This window comes from Mus musculus, chromosome 15, assembly GCF_000001635.26.
Source record: "Mus musculus strain C57BL/6J chromosome 15, GRCm38.p6 C57BL/6J".
NCBI classification, from domain to species: domain Eukaryota; kingdom Metazoa; phylum Chordata; class Mammalia; order Rodentia; family Muridae; genus Mus; species Mus musculus.
In genome coordinates, this window is record NC_000081.6 from 22,802,279 (window position 1) to 22,824,237 (window position 21,959).

General features: G+C 35.5%; 1 protein-coding gene across 4 annotated transcripts in view; it reads left to right on the top strand.

Annotated features, from left to right (window-relative positions):
* Positions 1–21,959, top strand: part of Cdh18 (cadherin 18) — a 928,594-nt gene that overhangs the window by 253,381 nt on the left and 653,254 nt on the right. For 2 of the 4 annotated variants that reach the window (XM_006520095.4, XM_011245360.3), the window contains one exon: positions 15,350–15,434. The exons of 1 other annotated variant lie outside the window; for it this stretch is intronic. The gene's annotated coding sequence lies outside the window, so the exon portion shown is untranslated. The remainder of the gene's footprint in view (positions 1–15,349; positions 15,435–21,959) is intronic. One more of the 4 variants, XM_006520094.4, reaches the window with a different exon arrangement.

A 21,959-nucleotide genomic window follows, 5' to 3' on the forward strand; every position in this document is an offset into this window, starting at 1 on the left:
TTTATTAACCTGCAAATTTCATTTTCTATGGATCCAAATAATGTTCTACAATGCATATGTATCATTTTCATTATACATTCATTTGTTGAAAGTTATTTAGGTTGTTTCCATGTCATAGCTAGTGTTATTAGAGTGGTAATGTACAGAGCTGTGTACATATCTGTGCAGTGTGATGTGGACTTTAAGCACATGTGGAACAGTGGTGCAGCTGGGTCATATGACAGATGTAGTTTTAGCTTTTTGAGAGTTATCTACATAGATTTCCCAAGTGGCCACACTAGTTTACACTCCCACTAACAGTAAATAAGTTTTCTTTTTTCTCTCACACATCTTCTGTAGCATATGTTGTCGGTTGTGCTAGCCTTTACTAGAATGGCAGGCTATGATATTTTAAGTTATTGTAATTTGCATCCCCATTTTTTAGTATCTTAAACACATTTTATCGTATTTATTTTATGTAAACTGAATCTTAATCTTCTATCCAATGTGTATGAACCTCTCCTATTCTGGACTTCATCTTCAGTCAATTGACTCTTTTCTGCTGGGTAGAAGCTACTCAATAAAGTCTCTACTGTCAATCTTGGCCTTAATTTTTAGAGAAATAAAAAGGCTTTTTCTGTATCAATAGCTTGTAGAATTTTGCATTTTTCTAATGGTTTCAGCATTTAAGATTATACAGTGGGTTCTTTGATATATGTGACATTAATCCTTGTCAGGGTGTTAGATGCAGATATAATTCCATATGGATGTTGTGTTTCCCAGCAACATTTGTTGAAGACATTGCCTTTTTTGCAGTACATGATTTTGGCATTTTATTTTCCTCTAATAGCCTGAAAAGGTAAGGTGAAGTCACTAATAGCATACAGCAACATATAAATGTCACTGATTTGAGAATACTTTTATACAAATATGTTACATGATTATGAGCATAATACATTTCATTTTTTATGTAAATAGACAATCATATTTTCCATTTGAAGTTACTTTATTTTTCTGGCAACATAGTTTCCATTGAATGGCCAGTGGAAAATGTAATGATTGTGAAAAAGTAAATAAAGAAATCTAATGAAATAAGCTCATAATTTCATTCCAGGCTTTGTATGAGACTTAAAGTGGAACAGAAAATTAGACTGAAAGTGACCTATGTGACTATCACCAACACAGTTCTCCTGTAATGGCTTAAAATGTGTCCAAGTGAAAATTCATTATTTTAATTACTTCATTTTTTTTTTTTTCACTGAGAAGTGAGTGACATTCTACAAACTATTTTGGAACTGAACAGATCTGAGCTCAACTGAACTCAACTGAATTCCCTTGAGTTCCCTCACTCTTCTTTAAATTGCTTCTCTTTCCGGTCTGTTCTCATGACAGTTGAATGTATCCTATCTCTGACTTATTCTGCCAAATCTTTCTCTGATTTGTCACTTTGCCCCTCCAATAGATGTCACTGTTTGGGATTAAAGGTATGCATTCAAGCCGAGATGATCAAATGTGTGTGTCTGCATTTCAGCCCGATAATAACCTTGAATGTGATCCTTTGCCAAAGAAGTCATGTTGCTGGATTAAAAGTTCTGTACAACTTGAAAATCGAACATGCTTCAAGTATATATATATATATATATATATATATATATATATATTCAATTTTGTTTTCTATGACAAATTATTTAGTCTATCTAAAATGGTGAACCTATTATATGACATATGTACCATTATACAAGCAATATTTTTACATTTCATCATCTTTTTATGAAAATATTCATGTTATTTATTATGTATTTGTGTACTTTTCCTTTTGGTAGGGTGAGACATTATCAAGATAATAATGCTTACTGCACCACCAGATAAATCAATTCATAGTTTTCCTCTCTGCACATCATACAGTCATTTGCTTTTTCTAGAAATGGTCATCGGGAATGCTGGCAGAGCATAGGAGCTATACATCCATTTCCCAGTTACCCTTTCAGAATTTGAATATGCCTAAGCAGGCATAGAACTTGAGTTCTATTATTCTTTATTTTATTTTTCTTTTTATCTTGCACTATTTTCCTTACTGATAAATTTCTAAAATTTGAAAGTTATGTTTAGCATTAATTGGCTAATATACCCTGTACAGCTAGTATTTTAAATTCATTATTTTTCATAACACTTCCAATTGCATATGTTAATGATATTCTCTGTAATATTTTTCTTATAAGCACAAGTTGTAAAATGGAGAAATTAAAACCAGTATCTTTTTTTCCTCCATCTTTATTTTGCCCTCAACACTGCTGACAGAGTCAAGATGTACTTCCATTGTTAAAACAGCTTATCATCATCATCATCTCCTGGCAGAAACATGTATCTCCAGGATTGAAGAACTGTACCCTAGAAGTTCCTCATGAAAGAAATTTCATATGCAGCACTGTCAATGCTTTAGGTTTTATGCATTTATATTGTATGTGGATAAACAACATAAAATTTGAACTAAGTATACAACTAAGGAACAAATTTATACATAAAATAATTACAGTATGCAGCCTCCCACCTCTCTTCCACCATTGTGAACATATATGGATGAGCATTCTCCTGGTTATTGCTCTGTGAGCCTTTTATGCCAGGGCTACTAAATCACTGTCATTTAAAAACATAATTAGCAATCTCATTAGCTAATGAAGATAATGACCATTACAATTCTGTCCCAATTTATGGTTTCTCCTTTATCACAATGTAGCAACAATGTTTTCAGAGAGTAATAGCAATGTTACCTTACAAATGACCCTTACAATAATGAGAGATCATCACCTTAAATCAAGGACCAATGATTATTTATTCATTGCATTCTTCATTATAACGTGAGGTGGAGTGGGGTAGCTGGTAACTTTCCAATGAGACTCAATCAAGAGAGTTTGTGCTATTGCCACAATGGAAATAATACCATATTGAAAATGACTGCAAGTATGGATGTTTCTATTTAGTGATCACAAATTATGGAATGTTACATAGTTAATTACTACATGACAAGTGACAAGTAATTAACAAATAATGATCATTCTTTTCCAGTTATGGACAAATGATCAGAAAAGCAAAATTCTTGTCTTATGTTTCTAAAAATTAATTTTCTTGTTTTTAAATATAAATATATGTAAGTATATATGAAATGATCAGAGAAGTTATCATAATTTTTAACTTTTTAAAAATTTCCTACTTCTGAATACAGAAGTGGGAACCTAGATGATTACCAAAATAATGTTTTTACATCCTTTCATAACTGTAGGTGAGTCAAGAATACACTGACTCCAAAGGCACTTTGAAATGAATATATTAGATATATTATATATATCTTTAGAGCAAATAATCTTAATATTACTTCATTAAATTATCATTGATATATTAGCTTATAGTTTATAGGCTTGTATATTTCAACCTTCTCCATTGGGGAAGGTTAGTTCTCTACAGTTTAATTTTTTTTTCCATTTTTTATTAGGTATTTAGCTCATTTACATTTCCAATGCTATACCAAAAGTCCCCCATACCCACCCACCCCCACTCCCCTACACACCCACTCCCCCTTTTTGGCCCTGGCGTTCCCCTGTACTGGGGCATACAAAGTTTACGTGTCCAATGGGCCTCTCTTTCCAGTGATGGCCGATTAGGCCATCTTTTGATACATATGCAGCTAGAGTCAAGAGCTCTGGGGTACTGGTTAGTTCATAATGTTGTTCCACCTATAGGGTTGCAGATCCCTTTAGCTCCTTGGGTTCTTTCTCTAGCTCCTCCATTGGGAGCCCTGTGATCCATCCATTAGCTGAGTGTGAGCATCCACTTCTGTGTTTGCTAGGCCCCGGCATAGTCTCAGAAGAGATAGCTACATCTGGGTCCTTTCAATAAAATCTTGCTAGGGTATGCAATGGTGTCAGCGTTTGGATGCTGATTATGGGGTGGATCCCTGGATATGGCAGTCTCTACATGGTCCATCCTTTCATCTCAGCTCCAAACTTTGTCTCTGTAACTCCTTCCATGGGTGTTTTGTTCCCAATTCTAAGGAGGGGCATAGTGTCCACACTTCAGTCTTCATTCTTCTTGAGTTTCATGTGTTTAGCAAATTGTACCTTATATCTTGGGAATCCTAGGTTTGGGGCTAATATCCACTTATCAGTGAGTACATATTGTGTGAGTTCCTTTGTGAATGTGTTACCTCACTCAGGATGATGCCCTCCAGGTCCATCCATTTGGCTAGGAATTTCATAAATTCATTCTTTTTAATAGCTGAGTAGTACTCCATTGTGTAGATGTACCACATTTTCTGTATCCATTCCTCTGTTGAGGGGCATCTGGGTTCTTTCCAGCTTCTGGCTATTATAAATAAGGCTGCTATGAACATAGTGGAGCATGTGTCCTTCTTACCAGTTGGGGCATCTTCTGTATAAATGCCGAGGAGAGGTATTGCTGGATCCTCCGGTAGTACTATGTCCAATTTTCTGAGGAACCGCCAGACTGATTTCCAGAGTGGTTGTACAAGCCTGCAATCCCACCAACAATGGAGGAGTGTTTCTCTTTCTTCACATCCACGCCAGCATCTGCTGTCACCTGAATTTTTGATCTTAGCCATTCTGAGTGGTGTGAGGTGGAATCTCAGGGTTGTTTTGATTTGCATTTCCCTGATGATTAAGGATGTTGAACATTTTTTCAGGTGCTTCTCTGCCATTCGGTATTCCTCAGGTGAGAATTCTTTGTTCAGTTCTGAGCCCCATTTTTTAATGGGGTTGTTCGATTTTCTGAAGTCCACCTTCTTGAGTTCTTTATATATGTTGGATATTAGCCCCCTATCTGATTTAGGATAGGTAAAGATCCTTTCCCAATCTGTTGGTGGTCTTTTTGTCTTATTGACGGTGTCTTTTGCCTTGCAGAAACTTTGGAGTTTCATTAGGTCCCATTTGTCAATTCTCGATCTTACAGCACAAGCCATTGCTGTTCTGTTCAGGAATTTTTCCCCTGTGCCCATATCTTCAAGGCTTTTCCCCACTTGCTCCTCTCTAAGTTTCAGTGTCTCTGGTTTTATGTGAAGTTCCTTGATCCACTTAGATTTGACCTTAGTAGAAGGAGATAAGTATGGATCGATTCGCATTCTTCTACATGATAACAACCAGTTGTGCCAGCACCAATTGTTGAAAATGCTGTCTTTCTTCCACTGGATGGTTGTAGCTCCCCTGTCGAAGATCAAGTGACCATAGGTGTGTGGGTTCATTTCTGGGTCTTCAATTCTATTCCATTGGTCTACTTGTCTGTTTCTATACCAGTACCATGCAGTTTTTATCACAATTGCTCTGTAGTAAAGCTTTAGGTCAGGCATGGTGATTCCACCAGAGGTTCTTTTATCCTTGAGAAGACTTTTTGCTATCCTAGGTTTTTTGTTATTCCAGATGAATTTGCAAATTGCTCCTTCTAATTCGTTGAAGAATTGAGTTGGAATTTTGATGGGGATTGCATTGAATCTGTAGATTGCTTTTGGCAAGATAGCCATTTTTACAATGTTGATCCTGCCAATCCATGAGCATGGGAGATCTTTCCATCTTCTGAGATCTTCTTTAATTTCTTTCCTCAGAGATTTGAAGTTTATATCATACAGATCTTTCACCTCCTTAGTTAGCGTTACGCCAAGATATTTTATACTATTTGTGACTATTGAGAAGGGTGTTGTTTCCCTAATTTCTTTCTCAGCCTGTTTATTCTTTGTATAGAGAAAGGCCATTGACTTGTTTGAGTTTATTTTATATCCAGCTACTTCACCGAAGCTGCTTATCAGGTTTAGGAGTTCTCTGGTAGAATTTTTAGGGTCACTTATATATACTATCATATCATCTGCAAAAAGTGATATTTTGACTTCCTCTTTTCCAATTTGTATCCCCTTGATCTCCTTTTGTTGTCGAATTGCTCTGGCTAATACTTCAAGTACTATGTTGAAAAGGTAGGGAGAAAGTGGGCAGCCTTGTCTAGTCCCTGATTTTAGTGGGATTGCTTCCAGCTTCTCTCCATTTACTTTGATGTTGGCTACTGGTTTGCTGTAGATTGCTTTTATCATGTTTAGGTATGGGCCTTGAATTCCTGATCTTTCCAAAACTTTTATCATGAATGGGTGTTGGATCTTGTCAAATGCTTTTTCTGCATCTAACGAGATGATCATGTTGTTTTTGTCTTTGAGTTTGTTTATATAATGGATTACATTGATGGATTTTTGTATATTAAACCATCCCTGCATTCCTGGAATAAAACCTACTTGGTCAGGATGGATGATTGCTTTAATATGTTCTTGGATTCGGTTAGCAAGAATTTTATTGAGGATTTTTGCATCGATATTCATAAGAGAAATTGGTCTGAAGTTCTCTATCTTCGTTGAATCTTTCTGTGGTTTAGGTATCAGAGTAATAGTGGCTTCATAAAATGAGTTGGGTAGAGTACCTTCTACTTCTATGTTGTGAAATAGTTTGTGCAGAACTGGAATTACATCTTCTTTGAAGGTCTGATAGAACTCTGCACTAAACCTGTCTGGTCCTGGGCTTTTTTTTGGCTGGGAGACTATTAATAACTGCTTCTATTTCTTTAGGTGATATGGGACTGTTTAGATGGTCAAGTTGATCCTGACTCAACTTTGGTACCTGGTATCTGTCCAGAAATTTGTCCATTTTGTCCAGGTTTTCCAGTTTTGTTGAGTATAACCTTTTGTAGAAGGATCTGATGGTGTTTTGGATTTCTTCAGGATCTGTTGTTATGTCTCCCTTTTCATTTCTGATTTTGTTAATTAGGATTTTGTCCTTGTGCCCTTTAGTAAGTCTAGCTAAGGGTTTATCTATCTTGTTGATTTTCTCAAAGAACCAACTCCTCGTTTGCTTAATTCTTTGAATAGTTCTTCTTGTTTCCACTTGGTTGATTTCACCCCTGAGTTTGATTATTTCCTGCTGTCTACTCCTCTTGGGTGAATTTGCTTCCTTTTTTTCTAGAGCTTTTAGATGTGTTGTCAAGCTGCTAGTATGTGCTCTCTCCCATTTCTTCTTGGAGGCACTCAGAGCTATGAGTTTCCCTCTTAGAAATGCTTTCATTGTGTCCCAAAGGTTTGGGTACGTTGTGGCTTCATTTTCATTAAACTCTAAAAAGTCTTTAATTTCTTTCTTTATTCCTTCCTTGACCAAGTTATCATTGAGAAGAGTGTTGTTCAGTGTCCATGTGAATGTTGGCTTTCCATTATTTATGTTGTTATTGAAGATCAGTCTTAGGCCATGGTGGTCTGATAGGATACATGGGACAATTTCAATATTTTTGTATCTGTTGAGGCCTGTTTTGTGACCAATTATATGGTCAATTTTGGAGAAGGTCCCGTGAGGTGCTGAGAAGAAGGTATATCCTTTTGATTTAGGATAAAATGTTCTGTAGATATTTGTTAGGTCCATTTGTTTCATAACTTCTGTTAGTTTCACTGTGTCCCTGTTTAGTTTCTGTTTCCACGATCTGTCCCTTGATGAAAGTGGTGTGTTGAAGTCTCCCACTATTATTGTGTGAGGTGCAATGTGTGCTTTCAGCTTTACTAAAATGTCTTTAATGAATGTGGCTGCCCTTGCATTTGGAGCGTAGATATTCAGAATTGAGAGTTCAATTGGAGGATTTTACCTTTGATGAGTATGAAGTGTCCCTCCTTGTCCTTTTTGATAACTTTGGGTTGGAAGTCGATTTTATCCGATATTAGAATGGCTACTCCAGCTTGTTTCTTCAGACCATTTGCTTGGAAAATTGTTTTCCAGCCTTTCACACTGAGGTAGTGTCTGTCTTTTTCCCTGAGATGGGTTTCCTGTAAGCAGCAAAATGTTGGGTCCTGTTTGTGTAGCCAGTCTGTTAGTCTATGTCTTTTTATTGGGGAATTGAGTCCATTAATATTAAGAGATATTAAGGAAAAGTAATTGTTGCTTCCTTTTATTTTTGTTGTTAGAGTTGGCATTCTGTTCTTGTGGCTGTCTTCTTTTTGGTTTGTTGAGGGATTACTTTCTTGTTTGTTCTAGGGCGTGATTTCTGTCCTTGTATTGCTTCTTTTCTGTTATTATCCTTTGAAGGGCTGGATTGGTGGAAAGATATTGTCTGAATTTGGTTTTGTTGTGGAATACTTTGGTTTCTCCATCTATGGTAATTGAGAGTTTGGCCGGGTATAGTAGCCTGGGCTGGCATTTGTGTTCTCTTAGTGTCTGTATAACATCTGTCCAGGCTCTTCTGGCTTTCATAGTCTCTGGTGAAAGGTCTGGTGTAATTCTGATAGGCCTTCCTTTATATGTTACTTGACCTTTCTCCCTTACTGCTTTTAATATTCTATCTTTATTTAGTGCATTTGTTGTTCTGATTATTATGTGTCGGGAGGAATTTCTTTTCTGGTCCAGTCTATTTGGAGTTCTCTAGGCTTCTTGTATGATCATGGGCATCTCTTTCTTTATGTTTGGGAAGTTTTCTTCAATTATTTTGTTGAAGATATTAGCTGGCCCTTTAAGTTGAAAATCTTCATTCTCATCAATTCCTATTATCCGTAGGTTTGGTCTTCTCATTGTGTCCTGGATTTCCTGAATGTTCTGAGTTAGGATCCTTTTGCATTTTGTATTTTCTTTGACTGTTGTGTCGATGTTCTCTATGGAATCTTCTGCACCTGAGATTCTCTCTTCCATTTCTTGTATTCTGTTGCTGATGCTCGCATCTATGGTTCCAGATCTCTTTCCTAGGGTTTCTATCTCCAGCGTTGCCTCGCTTTGGGTTTTCTTTACTGTGTCTACTTCCCTTTTTAGTTCTAGTATGGTTTTGTTCATTTCCATTACTTGTTTGGATGTGTTTTCCTGTTTTTCTTTAAGGACTTCTACCTGTTTGGCTGTGTTTTCCTGCTTTTCTTTAAGGGCCTGTAACTCTTTAGCAGTGCTCTCCTGTAATTCTTTAAGTGACTTATGAAAGTCCTTCTTGATGTCCTCTATCATCATCATGAAAAATGCTTTTAAGTCTGGGTCTAGATTTTCGATTGTGTTGGGGTGCCCAGGACTAGGTGGGGTGGGAGTGCTGAGTTCTGATGATGGTGAGTGGTCTTGATTTCTGTTAGTAGGATTCTTACGTTTGCCTTTCGCCATCTGGTAATCTCTGAAGCTAGCTGTTATAGTTGTCTCTGTTAAGAGCTTGTACTTCAGGTGACTCTGTTAGCCTCTATAAGCAGACCTGGGAGGGTAGCACTCTCCTTGGTTTCAGTGGGTAGAGTATTCTCTGCAGGAAAGCTCTCTTCTTGCAGGGAAGGTACCCAGATTTCTGGTGTTCGAACTGGACTCCTGGCAGAAGTTGTGTTCCACTCACCAGAGGTCTTAGGATCCCGTGGGGAATCCTGTGTGGGCCCTTGCGGGTGTCAGGCAACTCCGCTGGCCAGGAAGCCCTGGGCTCGAGTGGAGCGGAAGGGGCTTTTGTCCCGGGTCAGGCCTGGGCAGTCTGCTTCCCTATGTACCGCAGTCTCAGGTTCTGCGGGATTGGATTGGGGCCGGCGCTGTGTTCCACTCACCAGAGGTCTTAGGGTCCCGTGGAGAATCCTGTGTGGGCCCTTGCGGGTGTCAGGCAACTCCACTTGCCAGGAAGCCCTGGGCTCGAGTGGAGCGGAAGGGGCTTTTGTCTACAGTTTAATTTTTTACATTTTGTTTCCCTATTGTTAGCTCATCAGAGAACCAGGTTTTGTGTTTGCATAACAAAACTGTTTAACCATGCATGCCTTAAATTACCCTATTCTTTTGATAAGGCAGGACTATGGCACCTGACTTCTGCAAAGCCAGGAGCATGAATGTACTATGAAAGGGCCTGATCTAGCACAATCCAATCACAGAGTGACTGCCTATGCCTAAGTCTACACTACCTTCAAGGGCACACAATTGACTTATGTAATTGACTTATGTAATTGACTTATGTAATAGAAGGTGGACACCTGACAGATTCTGCTTCACTATTTAGTCTATGTAACGGTGAGCCACATTCATTACCTTTTGGGTTTAAAACAGCCTCTTCTCATTTGTGTATCAGCTCAGAGCCAGTCTCACTAAAACTGCATTATGTTGGACTTGAATGTCTAAACCATGGAAATGGATTGAGTCAATCTCAAGCAGGAACAAGTCTTTCAGAGTGCAAAAACTCACTTCTCCATATGAAGTCAATGGTCAAATGATCCGAAAAGCAAAATCCTTGTCTTATGTTTCTAAAAGTTAATTTTCTTGTTTTTAAATATAAATATATGTAAGTATATATGAAATTATCAGAGAAGTCAAGCACATAAAGCTTAATAGTTACAAACATCTGAAAGAAAAATGTAAAAATAAGCACTCGGAAATGGACAGAAATGTTTCTGAAACATGTATCTTATTCCTTGGATTTAAAGGCCCAGAAAAGTCAGTAACTTTGTGTTGTTGTTGGCTTGTTCTTGGTTGCTTTTCGAGGCAAGGTTTCTCTGGGTGGACCTGTTTTTCTTTGAACTTCCTTTGTAGACCAGGCTGGCCTTGAATCGAGAAATCTGCCTGCTTCTGCTCCTTACACAATGGGATTAAAGGTACTTGCAACTCTTCATAAAAATATGGCAGGCAAAAATCATATCTCTTGAAAGGGATTTAGTGGCATTTTTAAAAGGTTTTTGGATCAAAATAGCTAAAATATTAAAAAGGGAAGAGTTAGTGAAAGAATAGCCTTTGGATCTGAGTTTCCGTAGGAGAAAGAACTGCCTTCAACAAAAATCTCTAAAATAAGTGGATCTATTTGTTTACTTATTGGCATTCTTACTGAGAGTCAAGCTTAGAGTTCTCATTGAATTGACCTGGTTCTTGTAAACACTATTAGAAATAACAGCAAAGCATTTTTAAACAATATTGTGTTCTTATACATTTACTGATGTTTTTCTGGAAAACTCATGGATCCTTTGGTTATATGAATTCATAGTAAGATTGTAAATTAAAGAGTGAATTGAAATTAAGTGGAATTTAGCATTACTTGAATAGCTTTGAGATGGTGACCTATATAATAATTAGAAATATGTTCTTATAAAATGCTATATATAAATATATAAATACATATATATCTATATGTGTGTGTGTGTAAATTCTTTTTGTACTAAGAATTTACATTGTTATTCAGTAAATGACACAGTAAATATAAACACAATTGACATTTTCTTTAAAGTAACTGTTGCATTTTAAGACATTAGATATCCAAAAATTGTTGATGTGATAACAAGATAATAAGACTTAAGATAAAATGAGATGACATTTCAACTACATATTACATAACTTACTTTCCTAGCATATAAAAGCTAAGACATTGGACTCTCATTACCATAAACATAGAGAACTCTAAAATTAAAATGAAATCTAAAATAAAAGTTAGATATGTTCTTCATAAGAGAAAAACAATATTACAAATCCTTTCTTTGGTTTGTTATAACAGGGTTATTTATTACATTCAAATAAATATGTTAATAAGGCAAAAAGACTTGCTTCTTGGTAGTAGCTTCAGGCTAATCATTTTCTAAATAAAGGATATTTGCTGATTATTACCTTTTTTTTTTGCCAAATATCAGTTCCACGTAGCTAAGCTGTACATTCTATTGAGGATAGGATATCCTGTATGCGTGCACATGTGCATGGAGCACGGAAGGAAAGGCACCTGCTGTTTGCCTTGTTTCCAATGGGCTTATGGTAAGCTCGGCAGAAGATATGTGCCATTCAGGAATACATTCCCCTGAGTGCACAGGTGTCTATTCCATACAATATTGAGACTAATCTATTTCTTGATGGTATTGCTTAGGCCTTTTGCTGCTTCTTGCGCTACATCAGTTGTCCAAGTGTTCTTGTTGTTTGTGTACCGTACACTACGAACTGTTAACTCTTAGATTTAATTGACAGAGAGACCAATACTTTGTTCTATCATATTTGCTAGAGTGTAAGTAGTCACACAATTTTTAATACTTATTATTGGTAAAATGACATTATAATTCTGTATGATGGCCATAGGGACCATGACACTTCAGGGAGGGTGTTCTTGAAGACCGAGATATTTTGCTTTTCTCTGTTTATAGTGGTGATATGTAGACAGACAACCATCAAAAGTTTCTTTCTCTATGCACTCCTTATAGAGCATTAAATGACATTTTCTACTATTCTTAGCTAAGTGACTACTGTATTTCATTTCCCAGACTGAAAGAACTCAAACATGGCTGTGAATCCTTATTTAGCACTTAATGGTTTGGCAATTTCCCTATGTTCCCCTTGACGGACCTAAGATGTTACCTGTTTTGACATTTTTATTAAATGAAATCCCCTGTTTCATGACCCCTTGAAGTATCATTACATTTTTTTAGAGCTTACAGTATATGCAATATGTATTTGTGTAAGTGGCTGGTCTGGCTTTTGTTTCTTTCACCCGCCACTCAACTCACCAAGTTTAAATATCATGATGGCAGGCACTTTGGTTTGTTTCCTCATACTGTCTAATCTACAAAACAAAAGATGTTTACACCATGTAGACACTGAAGGATTAGTGAATGAAACTATTCATGTTAGCATATTATGAAACTATTTGAGGTATTTCTGAGGACTACACAGAAATAGTTATAATTTTGGAAAATAGAGATCACAAACGGTATTGCATGGACAACTAGGAACAGGTTAAACTGATTTTTTTTTCCTAAGAAGGTCAAGGTATACTTATAATTCTGGTGCCCTTCAAATCTCTAAAATATTCATTATCCTCTGAGGTCGCACGTCTCAGTGATCTCTCAATATTGGTTTTTCAGCACTCGTAATGTAGTCTATCTGAAATTATGTTGTATACATTATGAAATATTGAATAGGTTTTCTTCATTTTTAAATCATCTATTCTCAGGCTGATATATGTATCGATTTACAATGCACTATAGTTATAAAAATGTTTTATTTATATTACACAGTTTCTCAAATCTTTCCCCTTTTATTGAAACTAGGTTCTCTTCTCATACAATATAACCTAATTGCAGTTTCCCTCCTTCTACTCCTCCCTGTTCCTTCCCACATACCCTCCCTTCAGGATCCACTCCCTTTCTGAGTCTCATTAGGAAAAGAGCAGGCTTCTAAGAAATAACGACAAAAGAGAACCAAATAACGTAAAAGAATATAAAACAAAACCACAGCATAGAAGCTGAACAAGGAAAACCATAAGAATGAAGAGAATGGAAAAAAAAACAAAAAATTAGAATCCCACTCAGGCACTCACCGAGGAATCCCGTAAATAAACTAAACTGGCAGCCACAATCCATATGCACAGGACCTCGTACAGATCCATGCACGCCCTATGCTTGCTTCTGTGTCTCTGAATTCATGAATTCCGTTGGTTTAGAGAGACTTTTTCTCATGGTGCCGCCAATCCTCTCCACGTCTTATGCTCTTTCTGACTCCTATTTGTCAGGATACACAAATCTCTGAGGGCAGGGATGTGATGAAGGTGTGCTATTTAGTCCAAGCATTCAAGACCTCTCTTTATATCTGCCTAATTTCTGACTTTGGGTCTCTGTATTTGTTCCCATTTGCTGTCGTAGGAAGCACCTCTGATGATGGCTGAATCATGCACGGATGTATGAATATAGCTGAATATCATAAGGAATCATTCCTATTACTAATTTTATTTTATTTTATTTTATTTTATTAAGAACAATAGTATTGGGGTTTACCCTAGGCCTTTGATCCACCTAGTCTCTGGTTGTTGGTCACCCAAGAAATGATAATCTGAATTAAGGTGGAAAACTGGTTTAGCAGGGGAGGACCTGATGAAATTTGTGCCTGGGATAAAGCAAAGAGTGGAGATAGGGAGTTTAGTACAGGAAGAATTATGGGATATGTAGTCAATGTGTGCATAAGGGAAGGAATGCTGTCGCAGGGGTTCTGTTGCAGAGCTAGGGATAGAACGGGGGCAATAGGCTTTTGTGATAACACGGAGGTGGTAAAGGTCTTCAGGTAGCTTATTTGTTTCCTTGACCTGTTCATCTGGATGGTCCCATGTCTGCTGAGGTTGAAAACTGGCAGTCGTTTCAAGTCTGGTTCTGGAATTTTATTCCAGAATTTAATATTCCAGTGGCTTCAGAGTGAAAGATAATTTAAATTTTAAAACAAATTATGTGTAAATGTAACTTCGCCAGATAAAGTCATCGTCTCAGAAGCTGACTGGCGAATATGCTCACCCTTTCTAGTTCTTTCTGACCTCTGGCTGGCTGGTTCATCTCAGAGGTTCTGGCTCACTCCTCTTCAAGCTGACTGATTCCCTCATGGCATGCTTCTTCAGCCTCTCACTGAATTGCTCTGCGTGGCTTGATAATTATTTTGACAATATATTCTAATCTTCTGGCTTCTCATTCTCTAACTCCTGTCTTCACCAATGCCTACCTTGTTGTCTTTGGCGTCTGTCTTTTAAAACTGCCTTGTGAGTATTGGGTGTATACGATCTCTGACTTATTTTGTTAAGTTTTTCTCTGATTTGTCCCTTTGTCTGGCTATCAATTAGACACCACTTCCAAACATGGCTGCTCCTTTCCACAAGCCCTCTTTGCCCTCTTTGTTTGGGATGAAAGCTGTGTACCAAGGGTGGGTCTGTATTCCAGCTGCAGGGATTGATTAACGGTGCGTGGTGTGTCTGTTCTCCAGCTGGATCACAGAGACCTAGAATACGTATATGATCCCTTGCTGGAACTGTCATGTTGCTGGATTAAAATTCCTCTAAAACTGTGATCCACGTGATATATATTCTAAACACTATTCTAAAGTCTGTCATGAGAATGATATCATTAAATTGACTCTATATGAGGTACACTGACATATACTGTCCCCATTTGCTACACAACACTTACCAGTCTAGATCAGATAAGGTAACACTGAATAGGGGAATGAAACTAAGGAAATAAATCTGAACAGGTAACCAAGAAAACAGCTGAGGTTCTGTACACAATCTAAATAAAAGTCTACAAGTTTAAACCTTTTCATCCACGATAGCAATCTCCAATAGGACCTCTTTTTCTTTCCATTGTATCCTTTTAAAAACTACTCCGTAAATAGTGAATTAAGCTAAGCTCTACCTCAGCTGAACAATTCCTTACACACACACACACTTTCCAATACTGAAATAAATTAATCAAACTACATATTTAAATTACTTCCAAATGTTTATTACCTAAAGCCACTCATCTATCATTTGTAAAATAATAAATTTCATTTTAGTAGTAAATATGTGGTTACATGTAGAGTGATAGCTTAGTTTTCTTTTCCTAAGGGTTTTCACATTGTTTTCTTTCCTTTTTTCATTTTTCTTTTCCATATAGGACTCAGCCACTAATACCTAACACTCAGCAACTTCAATACCTAAGAAGAAATCCACCACCAAACATTCATAGACTGAACTGTAAGGTAAAATTTGAACTATTTCCTATATGAAAATGGTACACAAATGTCAAGCTGTTGGCATGTAATTAGTCTCAAATATTTTCTATGATAATGATGAGATATTCAAAGATGTTGCAGGATCAGGTTTCATTTGCATTTCACATTCACTTCAAAAATTTATTTATCACTTACTAACATTAATAAATTATTTTCCCCTTTTCTCCCTCTTTCCCCTTCTCCTTCTTTCTTATTTGATCTAGGAAATAAAATCTTTTGACACAAACTCGTAATGCCGTATACACCAGGTTAGCTTTGAACTCTTGAACTTCCTGCTGAAGGCTTCTGAGCGTGAGATTATAGCTCTGTGACGTTCTTTGTGGTGGATCACTGTTCCTACTGGCATATTCATAATACATTATAAAGCAAACAAAGATGAGCAGGCACTTTGCCAACTTTATAGGGTACTAAAAATTTCTTTATACAAATATATATAGAGATGCAGTGTTTCATTGATCATCATTACATATACCAATCTTTTTATACCAAATATTTGTTTGAACGAAATTACTTTTCTCTTTATAATATAAAATTACAATTATATTTATAATATAAAATTACAATGTGGAGTTGAAAGACAATTATTATTAGCAGTTAGTGATATAGTTGTTACTGTCCTAATTATTAACTTATACAATACATTTTTGTTGAGCACTTACCTCTCCCTTCAAAACATATCTATAAACAAATAAATATGGGATGAAATTCACTCTTTTAACTTTTTTCTATAAATTGCATTTTCACCACATGAACTATATAGTACCTGAAGGGTTAAATTACTAACATATCATGATCATTTCTTTCATTTGTATAAATTGAAAAGATGATATAATAAACAAGATAGAACCGTATATAACCTTAATATATGTCTTGGGAATGGTGGTTGAAGCAAGAAAATTTTGACAAACTATGACTAGTCTAAGCCATATAGTAAGTCAAGCGTAGCCTGAACTATAATGTGAAACTCAGTCTCAAAAGAACAGAGGTAAAAAATAAGTAAAACAAAAGTTAAATATTCTCATTTCAAACATTGATATATTGTAGTAAGTTACTTGATTTGGTATGTCTGTTATTTTCCAATGTCTGTAATATATACAAACTTGCTTTGTGATAATATCCATAAAACAAAGAATTTTATTCAGTTCCATGACAAGATGGAAGGACAGACTAGGGTTTCAAGTTCCTTTCACTTTATTGCTATCAGAGCAACAAGATCAGTCCTTTAGAACCACTTGTGGTGATTTAACATTGGCCTAGGTAGGAATTCCAAGCAAAGTGCTTCACTTTCTCTTTCTGCTATCAAATATTTCATAGTTCACCTGTATTGCAAAACATATTTTACATATCTCTTAAGATACCAGATAGCATCAGTTTAAAACTAATATAAAATTTATATTGTGAGTGAATTTTTCCTTATAAAATTTAAATAATGTAACAAAATGCAAATAACATTATTAGTAGTAAATACAATTTACATTTTCTTTTTAACCAACCATTGTGAGTATACCATAGACACAAGTTTTGGTTTGTTTGTTTGTTTGTTTTTTAAAATATATTTAATGTGAAAACTTAAAGATATTTGCATGAACTGCAATACAAATTCATAATTCAGCACACAAAACAATTTATATTTTAAATGAATTAATTTTAGTAATTGATACATACATAGTTATTTACTTCCAATTTATCTCAGATTATGTTTGCTGAAGTAATTCTAGTTTTCTGTAAATTGCATTAAGTATGTTTGATTGGGTATACTATTTAGTGTTTAGATTTCCTTGTCTCAAAAATGCCAGTACTCATATATGTTAGGAAAATGGACATTTCATTCTTAATATTTACCCAAATGTATTCTAGTTTATCTTTACATGTCTTTAAATCCACAAATACATATTATAACAAAACCAAAGTGCCATTATAGTTCTCTCATAGGAAACTGAGTAAATTTAATTCATTAAACCAATGGATTTACATTTGTCAAATGAAATCGATTAAATCTGTAGCCACTAACATACTTGCGCATCTAGTGCTTGTTGTTGGTCTAAGGATTTACTATGCAAAGTCACCATATGCTCTGTGCAAGTTATTCTTTTACAAGAGTCATGACTACAGAGGAACAGGAAGGAATTCCTAAGATTTTAGAGAAACTGTATTCTTATATAATGGCCTTATATAATGGCTGTGTTTATATTCTTTTGTTTTTTAACTTTGGAAGAATTTTATTTTAAGGCATGTTAAAAATGTTACAGATGTATATATTTACCTACTGGTCTTATTATTTTAAGCTTTGTGTACTTCTGATTTTAGTTCAAAAGTTCATGCCATTTGTTTAAATTTCATGTACATTGAAAACCTCCTAATTATATTTAGAATTTTGGAAACCATCTTAAACTATTTTTCACAAACTCTAGAAAAAGAAATGTAAATATGTGTATTATATTTTAAATGGAAAATTAAATTAAAAGTACTATGAATGCATTTATTTTAATCTGAAGGTAATGAGAAAAATAGATTTAAAAAGTGATAGAAAAATAGATAAATAAATAGATAGGCAAAAGTGAATAACATTTCTACTAAATATTATATAAAAGATGATATTCTTGGGGAACCTCTTCATATTTGGCATGAAAGGAATCATGGGCTACACCTGCTCTAAGTATTGGCAGCCTCACTGTGTTTCTTTTAATTTTACCTGGTTTCTATAACTACATGCTGAGTTGTGCATGGCCCATTTCTTGTAGAAATTTTGTAATTCAGGAAGGTGACAGCAGGTCCTTCCTCCTTACAAATAAGTGTCCTTCTCCATTTCCTTGTTGATGCTGACACTTGTCTGGCTACCAGGTTCTGGGGTGTAGAGGGCTATGCTTGAATCTCTGAGAATATTTTTTCTCTCATCATGAAGCTGAAGATTTATAAGTATGCCTTATCCTCTGAGGGACAGAATCAGACAGTTTATGAGAAAGGATATGATTATGGACTATCAAGCTTCTTGCACATTTCTTGATGGCCAGCATTACTCATCCTGCAGGGAGTCAAACATTTATTCCTCTCTCTTATTCAATATTGACAGCAGTTTGAAACAAGTCTCATTAAAGGAATAACCCTCATCCAGAGTGCAGTAAATCTTAACCCTTTGTTTATGATATCACCAAAGTTTCAGCTTTTCTAAAACACAAAAACTAAGAAAATAAAGTTTTTATTTTAAATGAAACATCAATGCCCGCCCACTACAAGTGTAGTATGTGTATGTGTGCATGTGTACATGCATAAGTGCTTATCAGCATAAGTATGTGCACACACATACTTTTGCCAATAGGGATATGAGAGTGTGATTTATAGAAGGCAGCTTACACTTTCTGTAATGTAGATTTATAGACTGACGTGCAGTTCTCAGGCTTAGAGTCAAGCACCTTATGCCAATGGCCTATCAGGCATTAACAAGGTGGTTTTCAGATCTATTTGTTTATTGTTCATCTATGTATTTTCAAATGACAAAGATAAACCCTGGACTTTGTACATGTGGGGCAAGCACTGTGTCATTGGCTACTCTGCAACCCACTTTAGGGGATTTTTCTATCAATTTTAGAAAATAGTACTTTACTATCATACATGTGGTCTTTTCTATACTTAAATGGATAATCTACCAAAGCGATTACAGGCAGCAGTGTATCGTAACCACTTGCTCAATCCAATCACAATATTGCATTTCATAACACTTGTAATAATCTACGCATGTGCAGACTCCTTCAAGTAATGAATGAAGCATTGTTCCAGTTACAAAAAGTTAAAAGGTCACTCACTCTTAGCTTTAGTCATCACAGCCCCTTGTTCTACCGGGATGGGAAACATCATGGCATTGAAGCCCCATTGTGTTACATGGTACTTACAGTACTATAAGCAAAATATACTGGTGCAATTAGCTGTGTGGTTTTATTTATACATTCTAAAAATGTGGGATCTTGTGTATAAATTTCAAAGCTACTTAGAAAGTGATTGCTAAGCCAGAACACGAAACACTGATGTTTTAGGGAATGCACGAGAGGTTTGTTAAATTTTTCATTGTGCTTTATATATTGATGTTTTTCTTAAAATTATGTTGTTAAGAGGATTGGTTGATTTTTCTGAGTTGCTCAGCTTGACAGGTAACTTTCTATGCAATCGAAGTAGTCTTTTGACACACAGTTTTCTCTCACCTCTTTAGTACTATCATATCTTGCTGGTTTGTGTTATTTTTAAGATTTATTTTTATTTATGATGATGTCTGTGTGTGGAGGTTTGTGCATATGAGTATCGGTGCCCAGGGAGACCAGGGGCATCAGATGCCTTGGAGATGGAGGTAAAGGAAGATGTGAGCCACCTGTTGTAGGTGTTAAGAATCAAATTACATCTTTAATTAGACACCATATTAGATGCAATGCTTAGTACTTTCTTTATTATTCCACCCTACAATTACCAGTCTTGATCAGATGGTGTAGGAATCACTGGGAGAATGAAGCTAGGTAAACCAGTTTGAGCAGGTAACAATTAAAGCAGCTGAGTACCTTTCACAAGTGAGTCATCTCTTCACTGTTCACCTGTCTATTTGTGTTAATGAATGGTATGGATTATTTCAATAGGGCACAGCTACATGTCTCCACGGTATTACTCATTCTCATAAATGTTTCGGAGTAACTGTAGCATTGGGTAGAGTGATGGGCCCTTCTACATGAGGATGATGGTTATACAAAGGCTCTCAGTAACCTATTATAACTCCAACCACACCAGCTTTGTAATGGATGGAAAAAAATCATGAACAAATTCATCTAGATAAAGTAAGCTTCCATACTAAAACCCTTGGGCTATGGTTTTACTACTTTTTAAAATTTTAATTTTAATTGTAAGAATTTCATACATGTATGCAGAAACATTGATCACTCCTGCCACAAAATTATCCTCTTCACAACTTGTCCCGTATTTCCTAGTGTCCCCACTGCTAACTTCATGTCATTTCTTAAAAATTTCCATAGCTCATTAGTTCATGTTGCCCATATCTGTACAAACATGTTTTATCTCTCAGCTGTCCTTAGGGCAACTATTTTATCATTTTCACTACTATTTTCTTTTCTGTCCTGTCTCTGAAAATTGAATTATATCTAACAATGTTTGTGCTTAGATTCAAATCCAGACATATTTATGCTTTAGAACCTCTTTGATATAGCTTCACAAGTTTCAGACTGGAATATATTTCAATATACTGCCATGTATCTCAATGTCATCAGAAAAATATGTATGCTTAAAAATTTTAGGTCTTTTAAAACAATGTCTGAATATTGTCCTAGCAAGAAAGTGTTTTATTTATTATGCCTGTTCTGTCAGGACAAGGAAAGTCATTGTGCAGAACTTCAGATACACCTACTAATAAAATGACACTAAGTTTTGATTTAGTATAATCCCTAGGCACCAGTAAATCATATGAGATTGAAAATCAAAGCATAAAATCCTTGTTATGAAGTTTTTTTTCTTTTTTCTTAGATATTTTCTTTATTTACATTTCAAGTTTCTATCCCCAAATATTAGTTTATGCAGGATAAGATAATAAATATGTTGCATAAAGGCTGAATATACCAAAAAAAATATGTATTCTATTTTTCTTCTCTCTCTCTCTCTCTCTCTCTCTCTCTCTTTCTCTCTCTCTCTCTTCTCCTCCTCCTCTTTGCACCCTTCACTCTCCTTCTCCCCACTTATTCAAGAGACTATTTCTTGACATTCTTTATTCTCATACTTACATATCATCATTAAATAGTTTTATTCTGAGAAAAAAATTCTAGTTGAAAATACATTTTGATAGTAAAACTACAAACAAAAATTTAAAAACCCAATTTTCCAAGAATAACGACTTAAAATCACAAAATATTTAGAAAATATGGAATTGCTTCTTGTATTATCACAAAAAAGTATATTTTCCTACTCCCATCCAAATTATAAAATTGCAGCAATTCTTTAAGCTCAAATTGCTTCTTGAAATTCCCTGAATGATCTCAGAATTTGGGTTTCTCTGATACTTTTGGAATGGAATGAACTCTACTTTTATATGTGTTGATATCATTCTGTTGTCTTGAGATCTCAGTCCAATGTGGCCATGAGTGAACAATGGGAGGGAGTGCAGTTTGACAGGTTTGACAGGCAATGAGGGGAACTCATCAGCAGGTGAAACAAAATGTGGGGTTCCTGTTTTTGAGTTATTACTTTAGTTTTTACATTGATTATGGGATTACCCTCATTAGATTAGATTAGAGATTAGATATTAGAGATTAGATATTAGAGATTATATTAGACTAGATTAAACTAGACTAGGTTAGATTAGATTAGATTAGATTAGATTAGATTAGATTAGATTAGATTAGAATGAGGAAGTTTTCATTTAGAAATTAATGTCTGTATGTTGTTTTGGATAGATTTCAGGTGACATTTTATGGTAAGACTATTCTTTTGTTTTTCTCAATTGCACTGCTG